The sequence below is a fragment of the Grampus griseus genome, assembly GCF_964374135.1.
Source record: "Grampus griseus genome assembly, chromosome: 10".
Taxonomy (NCBI): Eukaryota; Metazoa; Chordata; class Mammalia; order Artiodactyla; family Delphinidae; genus Grampus; species Grampus griseus.
In genome coordinates this window covers 62,181,851-62,191,368 of record NC_139004.1, presented here as the reverse complement: position 1 = coordinate 62,191,368, position 9,518 = coordinate 62,181,851, and positions in this window count along the sequence as shown.

Genomic DNA, 9,518 nt, shown 5'->3' with positions numbered 1-9,518 from the left:
GATAGGGATTGCATTGAATCTGTACATTGCTTTGGGTGGTACAGTCATTTTCACAATATTGATTCTTCCAATCCAAGAACATGATATATCTCTCCATCTGTTGGTATCATCTTTAATTTCTTTCATCAGTGTCTTATAGTTTTCTGCACGCAGGTCTTTTGTCTCCCCAGCTAGGTTTATTCCTAGGTATTTTATTCTTTTTCTTGCAATGGTAAATGGGACGGTTTCCTTAATTTCTCTTTCAGAGTTTTCATCATTAGTGTATAGGAATGCAAGAGATTTCTGTGCATTAATATTGTATCCTGCAACTTTACCAAATTCATAGATTAGCTCCAGGAGTTTTCTGGTGGCATCTTTAGGATTCTCTATGTATAGTATCATGTCATCTGCAAACAGTGACAGTTTTACTTCTTCTTTTCCAATTTGTATTCCTTTTATTTCTTTTTCTTCTCTGATTGCCGTGGCTAGGCCTTCCAAAACTATGTTGAATAATAGTGGTGAGAGTGGACAATCCTTGTCTTGTTCCTGATCTTAGAGGAAAGGCTTTCAGTTTTTCACTAGTGAGAAAAATGTTTGCCATGGGTTTATCGTATATGGCCTTTATTATGTTGAGGTAGGTTCCCTCCATGCCCACTTTCTGGAGAGTTTTTATCATGAGTGGGTGTTGAATTTTGTCAAAAGCTTTTTCTGCATCCATTGAGATCATCATATGGTTTTTATTCTTCAGTTTGTTAATATGGTGTATCACATTGACTGATTTGCGTATATTGAAGAATCCTTGCATCCCTGGGATAAATCCCACTTGATCATGGTGTATGATCCTTTTAATGTGTTGTTGGATTCTGTTTGCTAGTATTTCATTGAGGATTTTTGCATCTATATTCATCAGTGATATTGGTCTGTTATTTTCTTTTTTTGTAGTACCTTTGTCTGGTTTTGGTAGCAGGGTGATGGTGGCCTCATAGAATGAGTTTGAAAGTGGTCCTTCCTCTGTAATTTTTGGAAGAGTTTGAGAGGAAGGGTGTTAGCTCTTCTCTAAATGTTTGATAGAATTCACCTGTGAAGCCATCTGGTCCTGGACTTTTGTTTGTTGGAAGCTTTTTAATCATAGTTTCAATTTCATTACTTGTGATTGGTCTTTTCATATTTTCTATTTCTTCCTGGTTCAGTCTTGGGAGGTTATACCTTTCTAAGAATTTGTCCATTTCTTCCAGGTTGTCCATTTTATTGGCATAGAGTTGCTTGTAGTAGTCTCTTAGGATGCTTTGTATTTCTGTGGTGTCTGTTGTAACTTCTCCTTTTCCATTTCTAATTTTATTGATTTGAGTCCTCTCCCTCTTTTTCTTGATGAGTCTGGCTAATGGTTTATCAATTTTGTTCATCTTCTCAAAGAACCAGCTTTTAGTTTCATTGATCTTTGCTATTGTTTTCTTTGTTTCTTTTTCATTTATTTCTGCTCTGGTCTTTATGATTTCTTTCCTTCTGCTAACTTTGGGTTTTGTTTGTTCTTCTTTCTCTAGTTCCTTTAGGTGTAAGGTTAAATAGTTTATTTCAGATTTTTCTTGTTTCTTGAGGTAGGCTTGTATAGCTATAAACTTCCCTCTTAGAATGGCTTTTGCTGCATCCCATAGGTTTTTGATCATCGTGTTTTCATTATTATTTGTCTCTAGATGTTTTTTGATTTCCTCTTTGATTTCTTCAGTGATCTCTTGGTTATTTAGTAACGTACTGTTTAGCCTCCATGTGTTTGCGTTTTTTACATTTTTTCCCCTGTAGTTGATTTCTAATCTCAGAGCCTTGTGGTCAGAAAAGATGCTTGATATGATTTCAATTTTCTTAAATTTGGTGAGGCTTGATTTGTGACCCAAGATGTGATCTATCCTGTAGAATGTTCCATGTGCACTTGAGAAGAAAGTGTAATCTGCTTTTTTTTGATGGAATGCCTTATAAACATCAATTAAATCTATCTGGTCTATTGTGCCATGTAAAGCTTGTGTTTCCTTATTATTTTTCTCTTTGGATGATCTGTCCATTGGTGTAAGTGAGGTGTTAAAGTCCCTCACTATTATTGCGTTACTGTCGATTTCCTCTTTTAGAGCTGCTAGCAGCTGCCTTATGTACTGAGGTGCTCCTATGTTGGGTGCATATATATTTATAATTGTTGTATCTTCTTCTTAGATTGATCCCTCGATCATTATGTAGTGTCCTTCCTTGTCTCTTGCAACATTCTTTATTTTAAAGTCTATTTTATCTGATATGAGTATTGCTACTCCAGTTTTCTTTTGATTTCCATTTGCATGGAATATCTTTTTCCATCCTCTCACTTTCAGTCTGTATGTGTCCCTAGGTCTGAAGTGGGTCTCTTGTAGACAGCATATGTACAGGTCTTGTTTTTGTATCCATTCAGCAAGGCTGTGTCTTTTGGTTGGAGCATTTAATCCATTGATGTTTAAGGTAATTATCGATATGTACGTTCCTATTTCCATTTTCTTAATTGTTTTGGGTTTGTTTTTGTAGGTCTTTTTCTTCTCTCGTGTTTCCCACTTAGAGAAGTTCCTTTAGCATTTGTTGTAGAGCTGGTTTGGTGGTGTGGAATTCTCTTAGCTTTTGCTTGTCTGTAAAGCTTTTGATTTCTCTGTCTAATCTGAATGAGATCCTTGCTGGGTAGAGTAATCTTGTTTGTAGGTTCTTCCCTTTCATCACTTTAAGTATATCCTGCCACTCCTTTCTGGGCTGCAGAGTTTCCACTGAAAAATCAGCTAATAACCTTATGGGGATTCCTTTGTATGTTATGTTTTGTTTTTCCCTTGCTGCTTTCAATAATTTTTCTTTGTCTTTAATTTTTGCCAATTTGATTACTATGTGTCTTGGTGTGTTTCTCCTAGGTTTATCCTGTATGGGACTCTCTGCACTTCCTGGACTTGGGCGGCTATTTCCTTTCCCATGTTAGGGAAGTATTTGACTATAATCTCTTCAAATATTTTCTCAGGTCCTTTCTCTCTCTCTTCTCCTTCTGGGACACCTATAATGTGAATGTTGTTGCGTTTAATGTTGTCCCAGAGGTCTCTTAGGCTGTCTTCATTTCTTTTCATTCTTTTTTCTTTACTCTGTTCTGCAGCCGTGAATTCCACTATTCTGTGTTCCATGTCCCTTATCGGTTCTTCAGTTATTCTGCTATTGATTCCTTCTAGTGTAGGTTTCATTTCAGTTATTGTATTGTTCATCTCTGTTTGTTCTTTAATTCTTCTAGATCTTTGTTAAACATTTTGTGCATCTTCTTGATCTTTGACTCCATTCTTTTTCCAAGGTTCTGGATCATCTTCACTATCATTATTCTGAATTCTTTTTCTGGAAGGTTGCCACATCTAGAAAAAGTCTCCACTTCATTTAGGTTTTTTTCTGGGGTTTTATCCTGTTCCTTCATCTGGTACATAGCCCTCTGCCTTCTCATCTTGTCTATCTTTCTGTGAATGTCGGAGGGTTAATTTTAATGCACACAGTCTTAGAACTTAATCCTATTAAGCTGTGGGTCTGCAGGTAGCTTCATGCTCTGAGGGTAGTGACTTGCTCAGGTCCACAGGAAGTTGACCCAAGTCTTCAGATCCAAGCCCTGGCCCTTCTTTCACACCACAGTGCCTGTCTTCACTACTGTGGTGCTGAGCTCACCCTGCTCAGATTTGCCAAAACAAAACCCCTCACACAGAGGATATATAAGGTTATGTAGGCCCCAGGGATACTGTACTGGGTTAAACAGTGTCCGCCTAAAATTCAGCTCTACTCAAACCTTCCTTGGAAATAGGGTCTAGGTTATAATTGGTTAAGATGAAGTCATACTGGATTAGAGAGGGCCCTAAATCCAATGACTAACTAAATCCAATGACCCTTCTAAGAGGGTCATTTGAAGACACACCAGGAAGAAGGCCATGTGGCGATGGGGCAGAGATTGCAGTGATGCAGCTACAAACCAAAGAGCATCAAGGATTGTCAGTAGCCACCAGAAGCTAGGAAGAATCAAGGAAGTATTTTTCCCTGGAGCTGTCAGAGGGAGGATGGGTCACCTTGATTTTGGACTTTCAGCCTCCAGAACTGAGAGAGAATCAATTTCTGTTGTTTCAAGCGCCCCCCCACACCCCTACCACCCTGCTCTGCCAAGCGTAGAACACAGTCCAGACTTGACACCCTGAGTGGGAACCCTGGACCCTGGGGTGGGATGTGCAGCCTCCCTGGGCTCTGAAGTGGGTGGGGAAATCTAATGAGGGCAGAGGGACACTGTCCATGCCATATCTTTTTCTGGCAGTCTGGCCACTTTGCCAACATTCAAGAAGGGACCCTTTAAAAAAGTGTCCTCGAAACAATCAATTCTGGAAAAGCTTCAAAATACAACACCACTTCCCACTGTGTCCCTCAACTTTCCCCTCCAGAGGGGAGAGCCTCATTCCCTGTCCATGCCGTACAGGAAAGAACAGAACGCATAGGAGGGTAGTGCTCATCCTCTTCCCTCACAGTGGGCGGGCAGGCATGGTGACAGCCTTTCCCTCAGGACAGGGGCACTTAGAAATCTGGGCCACTTCAGAAACCTCCCAGCAGGAACCAGCAGCTGTTTTGGAAGCCTGCACGGAGTTCTGACTTAACCCACCAGCCTGAAAATAGCTTGGTCCTTTTCCCCATGAAAAACAAGGTTTAACAGTAATTAATTTGGCAAACGATGATCGGGCATCCCTGGGAGAACACTGCAGAGACTCCTGTTGGAAACCAAGAAATGTAGGATATAAAGTCCTGTCCTCCAGGGAACCATTGGTGAGAATGTTAACTAGGGCTTGAATGCTTGGGTTTCCAAAGTGAGTGCTCATATCATCTCAGCCATCTTCCCCATCTTACTGGTGAGAAACCTGAGGCTCAAAGAGGATGAGTGATTTGCCCTATCCTGGGACCCTCCAGGAATCTCACCCAAGATGGGGAGCTGGAACCAGAGTTCAGTTCTAAGTTCTTCCTCTGGGGACACGATATGTATGTACATTCCCAGGGAGAGAGGGAGGAGGGCAGGGGCCGGAGGCAGTGGGAACCCAGGGCCAAAGTTCCAAATTCATCCTTGAGTGGGAGAGGAAGGAGTCTACTGACGTCCCATCATAGCAGCAAGATGGAAATCCAAGGGCATCCAGCAACCTGTAGGGCGGGCGGGGGGCGGGCGGGGCAGGAGAGCACAGAGCCTCAGATGTAGGCCTCGGACACTGACTCCAAAGATGTAAGTGAAGGATGGAATATACGAGCCACTCCTCATGATTTTAGAGCCATTAGTGTCCCAAACCGTTCACACAAAACTATCATGGGGTGGGGGTTGCGGTGGGGGGACTTTTAAATCCTGAGGATGGGTCCCATTTCCAGAGATTCTGACTTCATTTGTCAGGTGTGGCCTGGAGCTGTCAGAGCTCCCAGGGGGTGCTGGGGACAGCCAAGGTGGCAAGCCCCTGCTTCAGAGACCTCCCAGTTTTTATAATCCTGCATTGGCGTTTCTCCTCCTTCTCCCCTCCTTTAAAAAATTATACAAGGATCCCAGGAGTTGTAGGCAGGACTTGGAGTTAATATCTGACCAACAGAGGCCTACCTGGGTCTGGGTGAGGAGAGCCAGCCTAAGTGACCCTGTGTATGTGTGTACTGTGTATGTTTAAATTTAGGGAAAATCTACATAGAGTAGAATTGACTCTTTGAACTTTACAGTTTTATGGCAGGTTTCACAGAGGCATATGATCCTGTAACCATCAACCACAATCAAGATACAGAAGAGTTCTATCACCACAAAATAGTCTCGAGGGACACTTTTGAATGTAGTTCCAGTGGCCTGATTGGGGGTAGAGGTTCAAAACCTAATCCCCCCAACTCTCTGCCCCTCTCAAAGTAGCATGTCTCTGGTACCTTCTCCTATTTCTGGTCCAGGCAACTTTCCTGATAATTGGAAGCAATTATTCCCCCAAAACCAGCTCTGCCTCATTAGAGCCTCTGTTGAAAAAGGCAGGTTGCTAATGTCACTTTTCTTGCTTCTCCTGAGACCAATTTTCCTGAACTACACAACACCCACAGTCAATACCTCGCTCAAACGACTTCTGGTGGGAGAAAAAAATTCACCTGTTACCCAAAGCCTTCACAAGCACTTTCCTCACACAGCTGTTCCCAGCTCCTGAGACATGATTTAATTGGTCCAGAGGTCACAGGATCTTCTTCAAATTAGGGTCCCACACCAGAAGCTGCCATCTGCATCTGGGACAATCCAGACAAGGCTTTGGAGGACAAACAGTCGTCCACTCTTTGAAGCAGCATCAGCTCCTTAGCAGCTACCTGGTTCCTTTCCAAAGGCAGATGCCCTGGAGGCCGGAGCTCATCTGTACCTCCAAGCCAATTATTTGGGAATCAGGATGGAATGAACAGAACGAAAAATTCCCACTCTGTCCCTTTCCCTTTTCCAGAGCAGCTGTCATAAGGGTAGAACAGGGTTTCCAAGGCAGGGAGGGGCCTTTGAGATCTTATCTTTCTGATTTTGTGGAAGGAGAACTGCCCACCTAGGGGCCCGGTAGTATGTCAACTCCACCACGCCCTCCCCTGTGATGCTCACATCACATGAACTCTGACCTCAGTGTCCAGGGCAGGAGGGGGCCCAGGGACAAGCTGAGTGGCAGAAACACTATGAACAAGGAGCGGTGCCTGTGTGGAAGTGTCTTTAACAAAATGTTCCCATGTAGGGAGGACTTGGGAAAAAATGGAGAGGCCAGGGTGGGACTTAGGCTACCTGGTGAAGTCAATGAAACTCCAGCTCAAATGATTCCTCCCCCACAAACTGCTCCTCTAAAAGTCTAAAGTAATGTGTGCTCTGCTCCCGGGACCTGATGATCCGCACTCCCCTGGGCCTTGGAATGACTTCAGTTCAGGCAAAGCCTCCCAGGCAGACCAGGGCTGGGGGCCTTCAAAGGGAGCTGGGTGGCTCCTCTGGACCCCTATTCCACTCCCAACAGACTTGTTTCATTGTGTTTTGTTTTGTGGCTCTGTTTCCTTTTCTTAAGCCTATTTTTTTTTAGAGGAGTTTTAGGTTCACAGCAAAATTAAGGGAGAAGGTACAGAGATTTCCCATAAGCTCTCTGCCCGCACTTATACGTAGCCTCCCCCATTATCAACATCCTCCACCAGAGTGGTACATTTGTTACAACTGATGACCTATCATAGTCACCCAAAGTCCACAGTTTACCTTAGGGCTTGCTCTTGGTGTTGTGCCTTCTGTGGGTTTGGACAAAAGTATAATGACATATATCCACCATTATAGTATCACACAGAGTAGTTTCACTGTTCTAAAAATTCTCTGTGCTCCACCTATTCATCCCAGTAGCCTCTGCCCTCCTTCCAACTCCTGGGAACCATTGAGCTTTTTATTGTCGCCTTAATTTTGCCTTTTCCAAAATGTGATATAGTTGGAACCCTACAGCATGTGGCCTTTTCATATTGGCTTCTCTCACTTAGTAACATGCACTTAAGGTTTCTCCGTGTCTTTTCATAGCTTGATAGCTCATTTGTTTTTAGCGCTGAATAATACAATACATCCATTGTCTGGATGTACCAAAGTTTATTTATCCATGCACCTACTGAAGGACATCTTGGTTGCTTCTAAGTTTTAGCAATTATGATTAAAACTGCTATAAACATCCATATGCAGGTTTTGGTATACACTCAACATACTAGTCTTTCGTCGGAGTGGGAAGAGGGAGCCACTGCAACGCCCCTCTCCGACCCTGCCCCGGGCCCATCTGAGACTGTAGCAGAGCTCCTGGTCACTAGAGTCCCCCATGGACCACACTCCTCGCCGACGAAAATACACGTGCCCTCGTTCAGCCTGGGGTGGTCTAATTACCTCCTGATTTAGAGAATCCTTAAGTCAAAAGCAAATAATACTAGCTGACATCATTGTGCTGTTTGTCCACCTCTGCTTGGAGGACAGGCAGTGCCCGTTGACCACCGAGCCCCCTTGGTTTCCTGGGTCTGTGCTCAGGCTGCTCCACCCCTGTAAACCCTGTCCCACCCAATCCCTGCATGCTCTTCAACAGCTCAGACGACACCTTGTCCACAATGCTGTCCCCAAGTGCCCCACTAGAAAGCCATGCCTCCTCTCCTCACCCCCTTTTAAATAATCTAATTAAAGAACAGTTTTAGATTTATGAAGAAGTTCCAAGATAGCATCAAGAGTTCCTAAATACTCCTCACCCAGTGTCCCCGATGTTAATATCTTAGGTTACCATGGTACATTTGCTAAACGAAAAAACCAACATTTGTACACTACCGTGAACTAAACTTCACACTTTGTCCAGATTTCATTCGTTTTTCCTTAAAGTCCTTTTTCTGTCCCAGGATCCCCTCCAGGATGCACATTACATGTAGCTGTCATTTCTCCTTAGGTTCCCCTGATGTGTGATAGTTCTTCAATCACAGTTTGGGCTTGTCTGATGTTTTTTCTCGTGCTTGGATGGGGTTATGGGTTTCTGGGAGGAAGCGTGCAGAGGTGGAGTGCCCCCATCCTCATCATTCCACCCTGCTCTTTATTACTTATTGCCACATTCTCCTAGCCTCTTTTCATGCCTCTTTTGTCCAATCTGTCCTCCACAGAGTGGGTTACAAGACCTACCCACAATCTTAGTAGATGCCTGAGTGGATGCCACATAGCAGGCATTGTTCCAGCCCTGAGGTTCCTAAGATACCACCAGAGAATAATAATTACAATACCAAATGCCTTCTCCTGGGTCCTTAGGTCTTGGGGACCTAAGAGAATCAAGGATCAAGGATGGTCTCCCATCATTGGGTGAGGTCTCAGGCCTCTCTCTGGCTCCCTCTGGTTTTGCTGGTGGGGTGCTCTCTGCGTAGATGGTGGGTATGGCCCTCGTCAGGTGTGTTCCGCCTCAGCTTGGCCCCCTTTGTCACTGAGGATGCCCTCAGAGAGGGACAGCTTGGCTTCCTCTCCAAGGGGGAGAAATGGCACCCCTTCCCTCTCCCACTACCAACATGGGCTATGTTTGAGTGGGGTGAGGGGCTGGAGGAGGCAGATATGGGTCAGGAGGCAGTGGGGTGGGGTTGGATGAATCCATTTAGTGCCCTGGGCAAGAAAAGACATCTATTATCTGTCATGCCTCCTCCGTATACCTAACTCCAAATAAAATCATAAAGCACAATATTTATATGTATGCTGAAATTATAATAACTTCTTAATTATCTGGTTGCCATGGTTCTGCATAGGTCTGTTGAAAGTAAATTTCCCTCCTTCCCTCCACTTTGTCTCTGCCCCACGAAGCCCAGCTCGGTTGGGAGGTCCCCTTCATTTCTCACTGTCTTCCTAGGACCTCTCCTCCCAGTGTCCCAAAGGCCAGGACACCCTCATTCTTTCTCCTCTGGCTCTTCCATGCGCCCACAGAGCCCCTTCGACCATGTTAAGACCGGTTGTTTTTCAAAGGCAACATTGTAAAGATCTTGGATGCACTCCCTTCTGAGAGAGA